The sequence below is a fragment of the Chiloscyllium punctatum genome, chromosome 7, assembly GCF_047496795.1.
Source record: "Chiloscyllium punctatum isolate Juve2018m chromosome 7, sChiPun1.3, whole genome shotgun sequence".
In the NCBI taxonomy this organism is placed as follows: Eukaryota; Metazoa; Chordata; class Chondrichthyes; order Orectolobiformes; family Hemiscylliidae; genus Chiloscyllium; species Chiloscyllium punctatum.
Genome location: NC_092745.1, coordinates 72,869,149 through 72,884,124, shown reverse-complemented (window position 1 = coordinate 72,884,124; position 14,976 = coordinate 72,869,149). Strand labels below are relative to the sequence as shown.

General features: G+C 43.8%; 1 protein-coding gene across 2 annotated transcripts in view; it reads right to left on the bottom strand.

The window, feature by feature from the left end:
- The window catches only part of pde4dip (phosphodiesterase 4D interacting protein), a 466,622-nt gene that overhangs the window by 208,976 nt on the left and 242,670 nt on the right, over nucleotides 1–14,976 (bottom strand). The gene's annotated exons all lie outside the window — the stretch shown is intronic.

Here is a 14,976-nt window from a genome sequence, read left to right as displayed (position 1 = left end):
AATAATCCATTAAAACATTTTGTACTGCACCAAATTGTACTCAGCTTTTATAGCAACCAGCCCAGTAGTTTGGAAATTGAGTTTTTGATATGGATGTCCCTGGTTATTTCTGGGGCTAGGAAGGCAATTCTTCAAAAACTAGCATACACTCTCTTCACACACCAGTACAAATCTAATTTAAATGAGATTTCTATCTAAACTTACTATTGTTAAGAATTTTAGTGTCCATTGTTTTTAATTTCTTCCCTAATTTTATTTCGTCGTTCAACTGATTGAATTGACTATGAACAAAGAGACAGTATTAAGTGAAGCAGAAGTGGTAGCTACTATTATAACTAGGAATCTTTGGCAGGTGCAATCATTCTGAAGAGAACTACAGTACTTTAAGTTAAAGTTATTGTAGTCCTGGTGGACAATAGAACTGCTCCCTCATGAGAGATAGATGACTGGTGATAGTTTATATTTTCCTAATCAACCTGTTCAGAGATGTTACTATAAATTGGATTGCATTTGCTTGCAAAGTAATTTGAAGCTAATTGGCAAAACCTCTTTTTTTTAGCACAGCATGTGATTATGATTTGGAATGCGATGTCTGCCTGGGAAAGCAGATTGAACAGTAACTTGTAAAAGGAAATTAACAAATACTTTAAGAGAAATTTTGCAGGATTATGATGGGGGGGGGTGGGAGGGGGTGTAAGACTAACATGCTTACAAAGTGATATGATTGGCCACATGAGCTCCTGCTGCATCCTACAATCCTATTACTGTTTCATTTTAAGATTTGACAAAAGGGACATATTAGCCAAGACACTTAAAAAAAAAGGCTCTCCTCTTGATTGCACAATAGAATATTTTACAGTTTCCTTAAGATAGCAAGTAGGATCCCAGTTTATAATTCTGTGTTAAACACATCTTTGACAATGCAGCACTCATGTCAATACTGCAATAACACAATGCTAACATAAAGCCTATAGTGTTGCCAGCCGACACAGGAAGTTTAACAGTGACATTGCATAGGTGAAACAGTGCAACGTTACAGTTTGCATTTATACAGAATGCAGCCAAAGAAACAGCTAACAATACTGCCAGTCTCCAAAGATTTAAAAAAAGACAATTTTCCTATTTCCCTAGGAAAGTGATAGAAAGATGTACAAACCAGGAGAAATGTCATATGATTAACAGTAAGGTAAGCAACAAGAATTAAAATACCATACTGCACAGAGTGTAAATCCCAAAGCTGCTATACAACACTGCAAAAACACAATCTAAATCTGGAGAGGAAAGCTTGAAATTCAACATATCCTGTATTTTAAACAGTAAATCCAATACCTTTGCTGCAACAGCTCAGGTTACTTAGCGATCACCCAGTATGAAGGGGAAAGCAGGTGTGTAAGCCTCAGAGTATATGAGAGGCCCCACAGGAATACTCTCCACCAGTTCCATTTATAGTAACATGTACCCTGAGCAGCTGTACTTCAAACCATTTGGCAACAGTAAGGTTGAAACTTAGTTGTGCAGAACATTAAAACAAACTGAACTGTATTGTACCAGCGAAAAGAAAAATAACCAAAGAAAAATGAGCCAACTTTGGTGGGTACCACATTTCAAGTATGATATTTATTGACCAGCACAGACATGAAACAGGTATCAAATTGATATTAGTCATTTGTAAAGGGCTGTAAATATGATAAATCAGATAATGTAGAGCCCAACATTGACACATTCAAAACCTGTCCCCTCACAGAGAAAATTGAGCCCATTTATGTCTCTGTTATATATGTTGATCTCTGTGTGTCTTGCATTTCTGTCCCTTTCTTCTCCCAGCCCCTCTTCTACCACACTGCTACCAAGGATCATATGGTTCTAGGTTCAACAATATCTTGATGGCTTGCAAACAAAATCAAGATTTGGAGGTGCCAGTGCTAGACTGGGGTGTACAAAGTTAAAAATAACAACACCAGGTTATAGTCCAACAGGTTTATTTGGAGGCTCTAGCTTTCAGAGTATTGCTCCTTCATCAGGTGGTTGTGAAGTATAAGATGTGTAAATCTGTATTGTTAAAGTTCATTTGAGAATGTAAATTTTAAAAAAAGTTCTGGGATTTACATATGAAAGAACTGAAACCAACATAGTCATTCTAAAAGATGAGAGACTTAAACAATTCAGGTCTCTTTCAATGTATAATTTCAGTTGCATCACACTGTAAACCTTTGCTCCACAACCACCAGATGAAGGAGCAGCGCTCCGAAAGCTAGTGCTTCCAAATAAACCTGGTGGACTATAACCTAGTGTTGTGAAACAAAATCAAGTTAACGTTCTAGTGTTATATTGAATGCATGCTGCAGAGAGGTGGCACTGTCTTTTGGGTGGGATGTTAAACCAAGATCTGCTTGCTTGAACGCATGGCTCTATTTTAAGAGATTATCCCCAGTATCCTATTCAATATTTATTCTACAAGCAACATCAGAAAAAAAAAACAGGATTATCAGGACACCATGACATTGCTGTTTGTGGGAATGGGAGTTAATTGTGAGCTCATTACATAGTAACTATCATAATCTGGAAATGTGACAACACTTCAAAACATCCCTGACACTTTCAGATGTCACATGTTTGTGAAAAGTTTAATGTTACTTTATTGTCTATGGCATCTACATTTATCTTTTTTCCAATCAGGCAGAAGGGATGGGATTACATGGTGCAGAAAGAAATAGAGACACCAACGTCAGCATTTAAAGTGAAGTCAAGGGGAAAATGTGCCCTTTTGCACATTCCTCCTCCTACTGTACCCCTATTTCTGATTGGCATTATCTCACTTCCACCCTACCTCGTGTACACTTGTTTCCACTCTCTGTCACTAATCCTAACCAGAACCATCTATTACTCTATCCAACATCCACTTGCTTTACCAAAAGGCTGGTTATGACAGGCCATGTTCCGTGACAGTAGCATGGTTATGGTGGTGTTTTACTGGAAGTGAGTCTGCAGCATGCAGGAACAGGTTCTCTTTGAATGTAATTCCCTGAACAACAACAGACAAGTGTGTCAGTTTGATTGCAATAGCTGGTATTTTTACATACACCACTGGGTCAATATCGACTGGGCATCCGCACACCCCCTAATTGTTTGGCAGCAATTTGGTTCGATGTGTTGCCCTCTGTTTTGTCTTTTTGTAGTAAGTTAAGGAGCAAACTTGTGCAGCTTGCATGAAACTTTCTGATCACACGGTAGGAGGAACAATGGTAGGCATCCTATGCTTATTCTTTCATCTTTCTCCTAAGATAAAATGGGAAGGAATACCAACGGAACATCTATGCTGTCAGCTCACCAGTGGGGTGATAAGGAAAGAGCAGAAGACTGATTTCAAGGAATTGCTTTTTTATTTGCACATAGCTTCTACATAGGAGTATTGACCAGCAAAGCTGATGCAGATCTACAGCCCATTTGGTTGAGAAGTAACTTTTCATGCCTGTGAAAGAAAGGGTCAATAGAAGGAGGATGAAGACAGCAATAAGACAGGTAAACTCTTGCAAAAATAATCAAATAAACAAACATATAATACACATTATGCTCATAGTTTGACATCTGTATTGATCAAAGGGTAGGGAACATACTTTTTTGCTACATACTGTGTGCCCGATATTTATGCCTGATCCAGCAGATTCCATATTATGCTTTCCTGCGTTCAGAAAGCCCTTGAATATACTCCAGATGTTTCTGTTGTATAATATGTGCAAGTTCTCCAAGTGAGTGTGAATTTTGTTAAACCCAAATCAAAACAAAAATGAGTTACAAATCAAAGTCCAGACTTGGATTTAAGGTTGTTGTTCAAATGATTGCATGCGACCTGCAGCTCAAAAATTCTCAATAACATACACCCTTCACAAAAGAACCAAATAGTACTAACATATCCAGTGCTGGAAAATGACTTGATAAAGAAAATCAAAAAACATTTTCCCTCAATTCCTCCAATTATTTAGTTGTTGGTGACCCCGATGTGATGAAGACGGAGAAGTGACGGAAAAGAGAGAAAATAGAAACAATGGACAACTGACGTTTGATGACAACAACAAGCGGCGCCGCATAAAAAAAAGGTGAGCAGACGCCTGTTTATATTGAAGTTCTGCAATTGGAAATACTAAATTGATTGTTGTCATTATACTGCAAGTGTCCTAGTAAGAGTAAGTGGATAAAGTTTTGATATAGTACGTACAGTTTTAAAGTCCCTTGGGGTTAGAGTCCCCATAAAAGCAACAAGGTACGTAAGTGTGAGGAGGTTTAAAGTCCATTGAGCAGGATCTCATAAAAGCAACGCTCACAAATTGTGGTGTATGACTGATGTGTATGATTGATGTGTTCTATGTTTTAAAACTTATATTGGGGAATGTACAGAAGGTGGCAGAACAGCCAATAGTGTGTTGAAGTAAGGGACAGTGGTGTCTCGGCGAGAGAGAGAGTTATCAGTAGGAATCTAACGGTAACAACAGCGACACTGCTGATAAATCTCGCTGAAAGGGTCAGTTGCTCGGGTGTACTCTATACAAACTGACTGGCCACCGGTGTTGTCTCTGATTGGGTTAGTTGTGCAAGTGTATTGCATCCAAACAATTGACTGCTAGACGTGAGGATTAAAATAAAATACGTAACATGAAAGGGGAATTTGATAAAGAGTGTGAGGAATACAGAGGATGTTCTTTTGACTTAATTTTGCCCGTAAAACAGCAGTGGGCTAAAGCTAGAATTCAGTTAGTTAGTGGGGTTGCGAAGGATAAACAAAAAACAATGATGGAGAAATATGATAAGATTTGGGACGAATTACAACAACAGGGCAAAGTCCCTAAAGATGAGGAGAGAAAAAAATTGTCTTCGTTTTTAGGAAAAGCAGAAGAGCAAGCTAAATTAGAAGTTGAAGAGCACATGAAGGGAAAAAAAGGCTCAATATTAGTTCGGAGAAAGTGGACAAAAGAAGGTGAGGAGAAAGAAGAGAGGAGGATTTATCTGCATAATATGACGTTAGCCTGCATGGCGGTAGAAACATTGCAAAAGAGGGTGGGTGGTACCTCTGACCCAGATCTGGCGAAGGATATAGAAAAGCCACGACCATCCACGTCCTTATATCCTAAATTGCCTGGGGTACAACCACCGCCCCCATATCCTGTAACACAAATGTATGTTCAAGAAGGGGTGTTGGATGTGCAAGATGTAGGAACAAGAGAGTACGAAACAGTAAAAGAGAGACTTGCGGAGGCAGTAGAAGATAGCATTAGAAAGGTAGAAAAACTAACACTAGAAGCTGCACAGAGAGTTAAAGAAGCGGAGGAGGCAAGCAGGGTGTTAATGACACACAACAGAAACAATGAACAGCTGAAACAAGGGAGACATTCTTATTGGCAGAGCCAGCTGCTCACTCGACACCGTATAGTGTTGAGGGCGAAAAGAAGGGAGGATTACTTAATTCTGGTCAGTTATTGGATGACGGGTTCTCAGACAGAAGAAGGAGAGATTTGAGGGAACAACGACATAGAGAAAAATTGGATGGGCGGGAATCTGAAAATAGTACAGATATTGACGATGCAGAATCCCTGACAGAGGATGACCCTCACACCTACCCCGTCACTTTGAAAGGCTCACTCACAATGCATGCTGAACATGAACCTCCAACGCAGCCCCTATCTGAACCAGGTTATAGCCTGCGTCCCAGAGACACATTACGACAGTCCGTACAGTTTCAGCACCACCAAATGCCATTAATTTACAGAGGCTCTTATTTGGGGGATGTTTATCAGCCCTTCACATTTACTGACATGAACTGCATCCTGGATAAAATGCCCCCACCCACGGAGAGAGGTGGGCCTTGGATGACTAAACTTTGCCAATATACACTAGGGTACAAGTTAGCTATGGGCGATTGGAGAGCTTTGTTGGGCAAGCAATTGAATATGTGGGAAATACAGCAAATTGAAGCGTCTGCGGGGACCACCTTACTGCCTGATTCAGAACCGTTTGTGCAGCATGCCACCTGTGTGGGTAGGGCAATGAGGGATAGATTTCCGATTCCACCGGGAGCGATGCACTCACGTGGACAGATACTGCGGGGAGCCATCCAGGGTCAGGTCAGCTACAGACCACGTTATTTAGGAATGCCGTTATGGCAGGGATGCCTAAGGAAGTAAAGGAGGCAATGGAGAGTAATCCTGATATCCCAGGTTGTTCTACAGAACAGTGGGAGAAACACTTGACGCACCACATGAAGCGTTACAGGACGAAACAGGATGAAGACAAACAGAGTAATGAGTCAGCTCAAATGCACTTGCTGAAGTTACAGCTCGATGAGGCTAGAAGGAAGGTTAATGATACAAGGAAGGCCTCCCAAAAAGCGACTAATCAGATGGTTCTGCGACTGTCGCCACAAAACATCCTGCCCAGTCTGGACTCAACACCTGATGGGATGCCTCCCTACTCCCAATATGGGGGCAAGCCAATAGGTGTTTCAGGAGAACAGCATGGTAAAGGGAGGGGCCGTGGAGCACCAAGAGGTCAGCCACCCAACACCTGTTTTGCATGTGGCCAGCTCGGGCATTGGAGACGGAATTGTCCCATGCTGTGGGGACCGCAGGGAGGGCAGGCATTGATTCGAGGACAGTATGTCCACTCAAGTCAGCCGCCTTTTCAACAGGCTGCTCAGCCTTACCAAGTCCCAAATGTAGCTGCAGCCCCGGTGCAAGGACAGTACCCCCAGACTATGCCGGAAGGACAGGGGTACGAATATTTACGGGGCCCGAGAATCCAGGGGCATGTGGGGTTGGCAGACCCCTATATGCAAATGAGGGTGATGGACAAGACTCTGTCTTTTTTGGTTGACACGGGTACAAGATTTTCTACCATCACTTGTGATATACCTCGGTCAAATATGTCATCCTCCAGCGTCCAGTTGGTAGGGTTCTCAGGCAAACCAGAAAATCTGCCTTTGACATCGCCACTGATCACATCAGTGGCCGGACAGATGTTTCGTCACTGGTATATTTCATCACCTGCATGCCCTATGAATTTGATGGATCGTGACTTGCTGGTGAGATGTGGGGTTTCGGTCTTGTGCGGACTAGATGGGCTGGTAGTGACCTTTCCTAATGGCTATTCTGTCAACTGTTCTATGGCAATGATTCACTCTGGATCCCAAATGATGCTATCACCGGTCACATCACCAATGGCAGAAGGGCAGTGGGCAGATATATATTGGGGAGTCCTCGAACCTGAAAACAGGTAGAATGGCGGTATACAGTCTTTATACAGCCGATGGCGACGTTGGATTCAGATGCTGTATCCCTATGCTCCTCCTGCAGATCCCCTTCATGTTATTCTGTATTATGATCGTGATGATAATGACATTTATCAGCATGCATTCTATCAGCATTTAGAAGGGACACTATGGGATATTTCCTCTAGTTGTATTCTGATAGGGAAAGAAGGTGTGGCGGGTGTCGTTGAACTGACTGCAGAACAGTTGGAATGGTATGAGATGTCTAAGGAAGCTATACCTCATCTCACATTGGCCGTGCATGCTAAATATCAGGCCAAGGATCTGGGACCTATGTCTAAACGTTTGATGGCGCTAACTGATTGGGGTTGGACTCAGCTACCCGGTTTACAATATTCACCATCAGAGGAAGCTTACAAAATTGTGTCCAGGACTACTGACAAGGTACTGCTGGAACATAGGCAGATTGAAAGGTTTCATGGCAGAGAAAAGACAGATCATCCACAGGCTGCAGCGATGCTTGATGCTCTGCCAGATACTTTGTGGTCAGCAAGTTCAACGGACGTTGGTCACTGCAAACACGTCACACCAATCACATTCGATTTGATTGACCATACTCTGATTTGGCAGAGACAATATTCACACAAACCACAGGCTGAAGCCGGCATTGCTGACACAATTGAAGGATTGTTAGCAGCAGGGGTGCTAGAACCCTCTCAGTCAGCCTGGAACACTCCTATCTTACCTGTAGAGAAGCAGAATACTGGTAAATATCGGATGGCCCATGATTTGAGGTGGATTAATAGCGTCGTGTCTACTCCAACAGTTCCAGTTCCAAACCCCTATCCTGCAATGTCTGTGCTGACCCCTGACCATTGATCTGGCCAACGCGTTTTTCTGTTTGCCCTTAGCTGACCATTTGAGGGACATTTTTTCATTCACCTATAAAGGCTAACAACTACGTTATACAAGGGTCCCTCAAGGCTTTGTTTTGTCACCAGGGGTGTTTAATCAGGTACTGAAGCAGCAACTGAACGACATATCACTCCCAAAGGGGGTGACATTGATCCAGTATGTGGATGACATTCTTTTGGCCGCACACGACTATGTTTCTTGTCTGGCAGCCACAAAGACGTTGCTGCTTCGCCTGTATGAAGTTGGTTTCAAAGTCTCACAGACAATGCTGCAGACAAACGGTGTCTTTTTTGGGTAGAGTGATTTCCGCTCAGGGAACAGGTCTCTCTCTGTTCCATAGATCTTCCATTCTGCATCATGCCAAACCGATCACTGTAAAGGACATGCTTTCGTTTCTTGGGTTGGCAGGATTTAGCAGACAATTCATTGCATCATATGGGGAGCTCACTTTCCCTCTCAGAGTCATGATTAATGAACAAGGCATGAGAAATTTGTCGGCCCATTTGCAGTGGACCACGGAGGCAGACAAAAGTTTCATCTCTCTTAAACAGGCCCTAATGTGGGCTGCTGATTTAGCGGTCCCGGATTACAAAGAGCCATTTTTCCTCGATATTTCTGAAGGATTACACACAGTAAATGGTGTTCTTTTTCAGAAAAAAGGGGGAGGCAGGCAGGTGCTGATGTATGTAAGTGTTACCCTTGACCCAGTAGAGGACAGCCACCAGCCATGCACAAGACATGCGGCAGGGGTAGCAAACATTCTCCAAAAGATAGCACATATAGTCATGGGCCATTCACTAACAGTACTGACGACACATAGTATAGTGGCCTATGTGAACTCAACAGCCTTTATAATGACGTCACTGCGGCAAACCAGGTTAGAGAAGATCCTGAATGCACCACATATAACTTTTACACACGAAGGGATTAACATGGCTGATAGTATGGGAGAAGGAGAGCCACATATGTGTGAGGAAAGGATACAGAGAGACGTCAAAGTTAGGACAGACTTACAGGCAATTCCACTAGTAGACCCAGAAGAAGTGCTGTTCACAGATGGTTGCTGTTACAGACATCCAACAGAAGGACTTAAAGCAGCCTGTGCAGTGGTGAGACGGACAAGTGAGGGATTTGAGGAAGTGTTGACAGGAAAAGTGACAGGCAAAGAATCAGCCCATATGGCTGAACTACAGGCAATGATTGCTGCGTTAGAATGGTCAGAGGGGAAAAGAGTAAATATTTACACTGACTCTGCATATGTGGTAGGGGCCATACAGGTAGAACTCAGTCAATGGATTAGAGCAGGATTCTTAACAGCAGCGAAAACCCCAATTAAACATGAAAAAGATATGAAAAGATTAGCGAAGACCCTAATGAAACCTGTAGAAGTGGCGGTGGTCAAGTGTAGAGGACATGATAAAGCAGACACAGTAGTAGCGAAGGGCAATCAGGAAGCAGACTCAGCAGCAAAGAAAGCAGCAGGATATACAGCACAGTATATAATGATGCAAACAGAGAGAACAGTGTATGACCTGCTGCCTGCTTGTGAGGCGAACGTGTTAATCAAAGAGCAGCGGAAAGCCTCTCCTCAGGAATTGACAGTATGGAGAGAGAGAGGGGCCATAGAGTCAGAAGGGATTTGGAGGTCACCGGACGGTAGACCAGTCCTACCCCCAGGTTAGATAGCTTCCATGCTCCAGGAAGCTCATGGATTGACCCATTGTGGAAAAACACAGATGCAGAGGTATCTGGCCATTGGTGGCATCCGTTCTTGCCAGCTATGATTGAAAATTATATTAGGGAATGTAGAACGTGTACACAATATAATGTGAGACCAACAGTGAAACCACACGAGGGAAAATTTCCTCTCCCGAGAATGCCAGGTCAGGAAATAGTAATCGATTACACTGACATGATAGAGAGAGTAAACGGATACCGGTACCTTTTGGTAGCAGTGGATGCATACACTGGTTGGCCAGAAGCTATACCTGCGAAAAAGGAAGACGCGAAAACAGTGATCAAATTTTTGATAAACCAATACATTCCAATGCATGGGTTTCCAAAGAGAGTTAGGTCAGATAATGGCACACATTTTAAGAACAAAGACCTGCAAGAAGTTGAAGCAGCTTTAGGACTGAAACATGCGTTTGGGACAGTGTATCATCCTCAGTCACAGGGAAAAGTGGAAAGAATGATCAGTCCATAAAAGGAAAAATAGGAAAAGAGTGTGCACAAACAAAGTTAAGTTGGGTGGAGGCCCTACCCTTAGCCTTACTGTCCATTAGAAGTTCAGTAAACTCCATCACAGGATTTACCCCGTATGAGCTTACAACAGGGCAGCAGTTCCCGGGACCGGGAGCCGGACTACAGATGTCAGACGGAGGAGAAACCTCCCTAAGTTACAAATCTTACTATGACCAACTAACAGCTTTGGTGTCAGCTTTCTCCAAACAGGTTGGATCAGAAAAGGGGGTCCTACAGAGCCAGCCGCCATCTACCACGGATGGCGTGGTGAAAGTGATCAAACGGAAATGGTCTGAGCCAAGGTGGACAGGACCCTATAGGGTTGTGGAGAGGACATCGCATGCGGTCAGACTACAGGGGAAAGGCGAAAGCTGGTACTATTGGAGTCAGTGTGCGGCTACGGAACCGCCAACGAGAACTCTAGAACAAATACGAACAGAAAACGAGTAAAAGGGTTTTACAATTTTGCCTCTTACGCGAAGAGGATTCTGAACAGAAGGGGAGACAACGGGGTCGGAAAGCAAAAGGACTTTGTTTTACATATATAGGCAGGTTGTGTAACGGATATAATGTTTATCTTTGTAAGAAGCCCACATTACCCTCACCTGTGCGGGTTGGGAGTTTTTGCTATTCTGTTATGTATAAGTATTATGTCGCTGCTAATAGGGGTATTAACCACGGGGGGCACACACACCGACGAGGGAGACAGTCCCAGGCGCAGAAGAGCAATGGGGCAAGGGGTGGACAAATGTTTAAGGGAGGCGGGGAGTCAGGTACACATCAGACATGATAAAAGCCATGGTATAACATACCAGTTTGACTTATGTGAAGTAATTCAGTGTGGCCACAATCCAGGAAGCTGGAGGGGGTATGATGTATACCTTTGCGTGCATACCAATTATTATAGATGGTGCCCCACATGGCATCATGTATTAACTTGGACTGGGGTAAGATGGATGCCCATGAAGTCGCCATCCTCAGATAATAGATGGAAGGCTTGAGACCATGTGAGCCTTATTAGGGGGCAACTTGATCATTCCTCAGAGATGAAAAATCCCCTTTTGTTAACTCTGACAGGATTCACCATTAGCCCCGGTCCCGAAGAAGTACGGAAGCGCTGCGAAATCCAGGATAACAGCTTTTACTTTGTAATAGGGGTAGATCAATCAGGAAAGGATACCATGGGACTAGTGAAGGTAACCTTGGTAGATTCTCCTGCCCACCAGCCAAAAATCGGAAACACTACAAGCGTGCAGCTAGAACAAAGTTCAGGAGTTGTGGTGATAGATTCCAATAACATTACAGGAGATGACATTATTAGACTAGCTACCGGATATAGTGATAGGTACACGTGGCTGGACTGGATGATAGCTACCGCAACCTCAATGAACATGAGTAATTGCGTCGCATGTTCCTCGGCTAGGCCAACCCTATTTACTACCCCAGCCCCATTGTTTCCTAATGTAGACCCAGCAGGATTTCATTGCATGATGGCCCTCACCATGCAGGCACACCCTCCGAATCGTACCACCTTAAGTGTTATTTTCCCGCCTGTAAAGAATTCCACGTTACCTCCAATCTTTACCCCAAGGGTCAACAGTTACACTTGTTTCACTTGCAGTTCAACTACAATCTTGGGAGACATCCCTGCTGACTGGTGTCAGGACACGATTGATGTAACTGGCTGGAAGAACATGGTTTGGGCTAAAGCTGATCTTTTTTGGTACTGTGGAGACAGAACACTGCATATTAGTCTACCTCCAGATTGGTCTGGAACTTGTGCTATGGTCCGGTTAGGGGTACCCTTATTCCTCTTAGGAGAACGACAAAAGGGAATACATCTTCATGTACGCACATGTAGGGATTTGTTTGATGTCACTTCTGGATCAACTACTTACATAGATGCAATAGGTGTTCCCCGTGGTGTACCTGATGAATATAAATTGGTAGACCAGATAGCAGCAGGATTTGAGAACCTTCCACTTATTAGTGCTCTATTCCCAGTTACGCCGAATAAAAACGTTGACAGAATTAATTATGTACATTATAATGTACTCAGGCTAGCCAATAGAACTAGGGATGCGGTGGCGGGACTTTCTGAACAATTGGCAGCGACCTCATTGATGACGGTGCAAAATAGGATCGCCTTAGATATGTTGCTAGCAGAACAGGGGGGAGTGTGCTCTATGTTTGGAGATCAATGTTGTACGTTCATCCCCAACAATACGGCACCTGATGGTTTGGTTACCAGAGCCTTGGAAGGACTAAAAATCTTGTCTGAAGAAATGCATGAACATTCGGGTATTCACAACCCTCTAGGAGGATTGTTCGACTCATGGTTTGGGAAATGGAAAGAGTTAATTGTGTCTGTGTTTCTGTCCCTCGTGGGTATGATCATTGTCTTAGTGTTGTGTGGATGTTGTTGTATCCCCTGCATTAGATCTTTGTTGAACTGAGTAATCATTACAGCTATTGAAGGGAAGGCTCCTCCGCCCTACCAGATGTCACAGATGGAGATGGAAACCATAGCTCTGGCGCGGAATGACGACTATGCATCGGAGACCGACAATGATGTATAAAATTGGTTTGTTGGTCTCATTTTCATGAGACCAAAAGGGGGACTTGTAAATATATGGCTTACTTATAAGTATGTGGCTGGCTGCCGCTGTGGATGTACTCGGCATTCGGAGGCCTTTGGGGACGCTCCGTTACGCGTGCAGAATAAGGTCACGTGGTGCATCGCACCGTTCCAAAACAAGGTCATGTGATACATTGTTTCACGCGCCAGAGGCGTGCAGGGAGGTCACGTGACGCACTGTTTTGTGCGCCGGAGACGTGCAGGGAGGTCACGTGGTACTCCGTTTCGCGGGCAAAATGGGGTCACGTGGTACTCCGTTTTGCGCGCAAAACAAGGTCACGTGGGGTTGAACATCCGGGAATGGAAGGAGACGGAGAATAGAGTCAGGCTAACAACCAATCAGAAGATAATCCCACCTCAGTGACTGCATAATGATTTTTACTATATAAAGAGACTGGGTCTGAGACAAGGGTGTGGTATTTTTCTGAACTGACACACCGTATAGTTTGTCAGGGACGGAAAGGTCAAGACCCAGAGCTCTGTATGCTTTATCCACTTACTGTAAAATAAACTCAATAAGTGTGAGACCGAATATCTTCTCCTATTGCTTCATTTTAAAGAACACGCAGGACTTGGCTCACACATAGAAGAAAGTAAGTTAGTAGATTGAGCCAGAGTCAGACATTGTATTCACAGTTCAGTGTTAAACTAGGTATAAGTTTAATTTTGTACTTAAAATAGTGTTGTGAGTGGCGACTTGTAAACGGTTCAGTTGTAATTTTGATTAATAGTGTTAAATCAACAAGTTCTTGCTTGACAAAGATGTAAACAATGAGGATCCAAGATGGCGGCGACCCAGCAAGTCTGAGTCTATAAAGCTCCTCCCAAGACTTGGGCAAAGTGGGTCACCCACCACCACCACACTCACCAAATCATTTAAAATAGCTGTTTAATTTAATTAGTTGCTTAGTATTAAATTTAAACAATCTAATCTTCAGTAAAAATGACTAAAAGGAAGGGAGCCCGCAGCTCTCAGCAAGCAGGAACCCCTTCCCCACCCTCTCTAGCTGCAGCCGAGCCATCCGCAGCCACCCCAGGGGACTTGCCTACAGTGGCAAGCCTCATGGAAATCATCTCCAAACTGGATGCGAAGATCGACGCTTTTATTGAAGAGTTCTGAAGCTGATGGGACTCACTCTCGGCCGTGCTGCAAAAGCACGACCGAGACATTAAGGAAATCGAGCGCCGGGTCGGAGGGGCGGAGCTAAAGGCCACGACCTCCGAAACTACAGTGCAATCGGCCGTGGATAGTCCGCACCTTAGAAAACCACATTGACGACCTCGATAATCGAGGTCGTCGAAAAAATATTCATTTGCTGGGCCTTCCCAAACGGGAAGAGGAAGTCCAGCTTACAGCGTTCCTCGAACGGTGGCTTCCACAACTTTTAAATCTGGAGGCTGGATCAGGCCAGGTAAGGGTAGAATGGACCTACCGGGTTGCAATACGCGGACCCAGCTCGAACCAGCGTCCCCCGCCCGGTCCTGTTCCGACTGCAGAGCTATATGGAGAGGCAGATACTCCTAGAAGCCTCTAGAAATCTTGGAAAAGATTCCCAAGCCATGGTCTATAAAGGATCCAAGATCATGTTATTCCAGGACTTTTCCCCAGCTCTGGTCCGAAAGAGGAAGCATTCCATGAGGCGAAGAAGTGTTTCAGGGACTTAAGTATTCAGTACTCCTTACGCTACCCAGTGATGCTACGCTTTAACCATGAAGGATCCGTGTATAACTTCAGATTGCCAGAAAAGGCTAAGGAATTTTTGGACTCTCTTAGATAAACTGTAAGAGATAATGGATGTTGGTTTGCCTTCCCCCCACTCCGGTTTATATCACCCCCTCGCCTTTTCTCTTTTTTTAACCTTACTGTTTAATATTATCTTGGAGGGTGGGGAGAGGGATTTATTTATTTGTTCTCTACTTAATT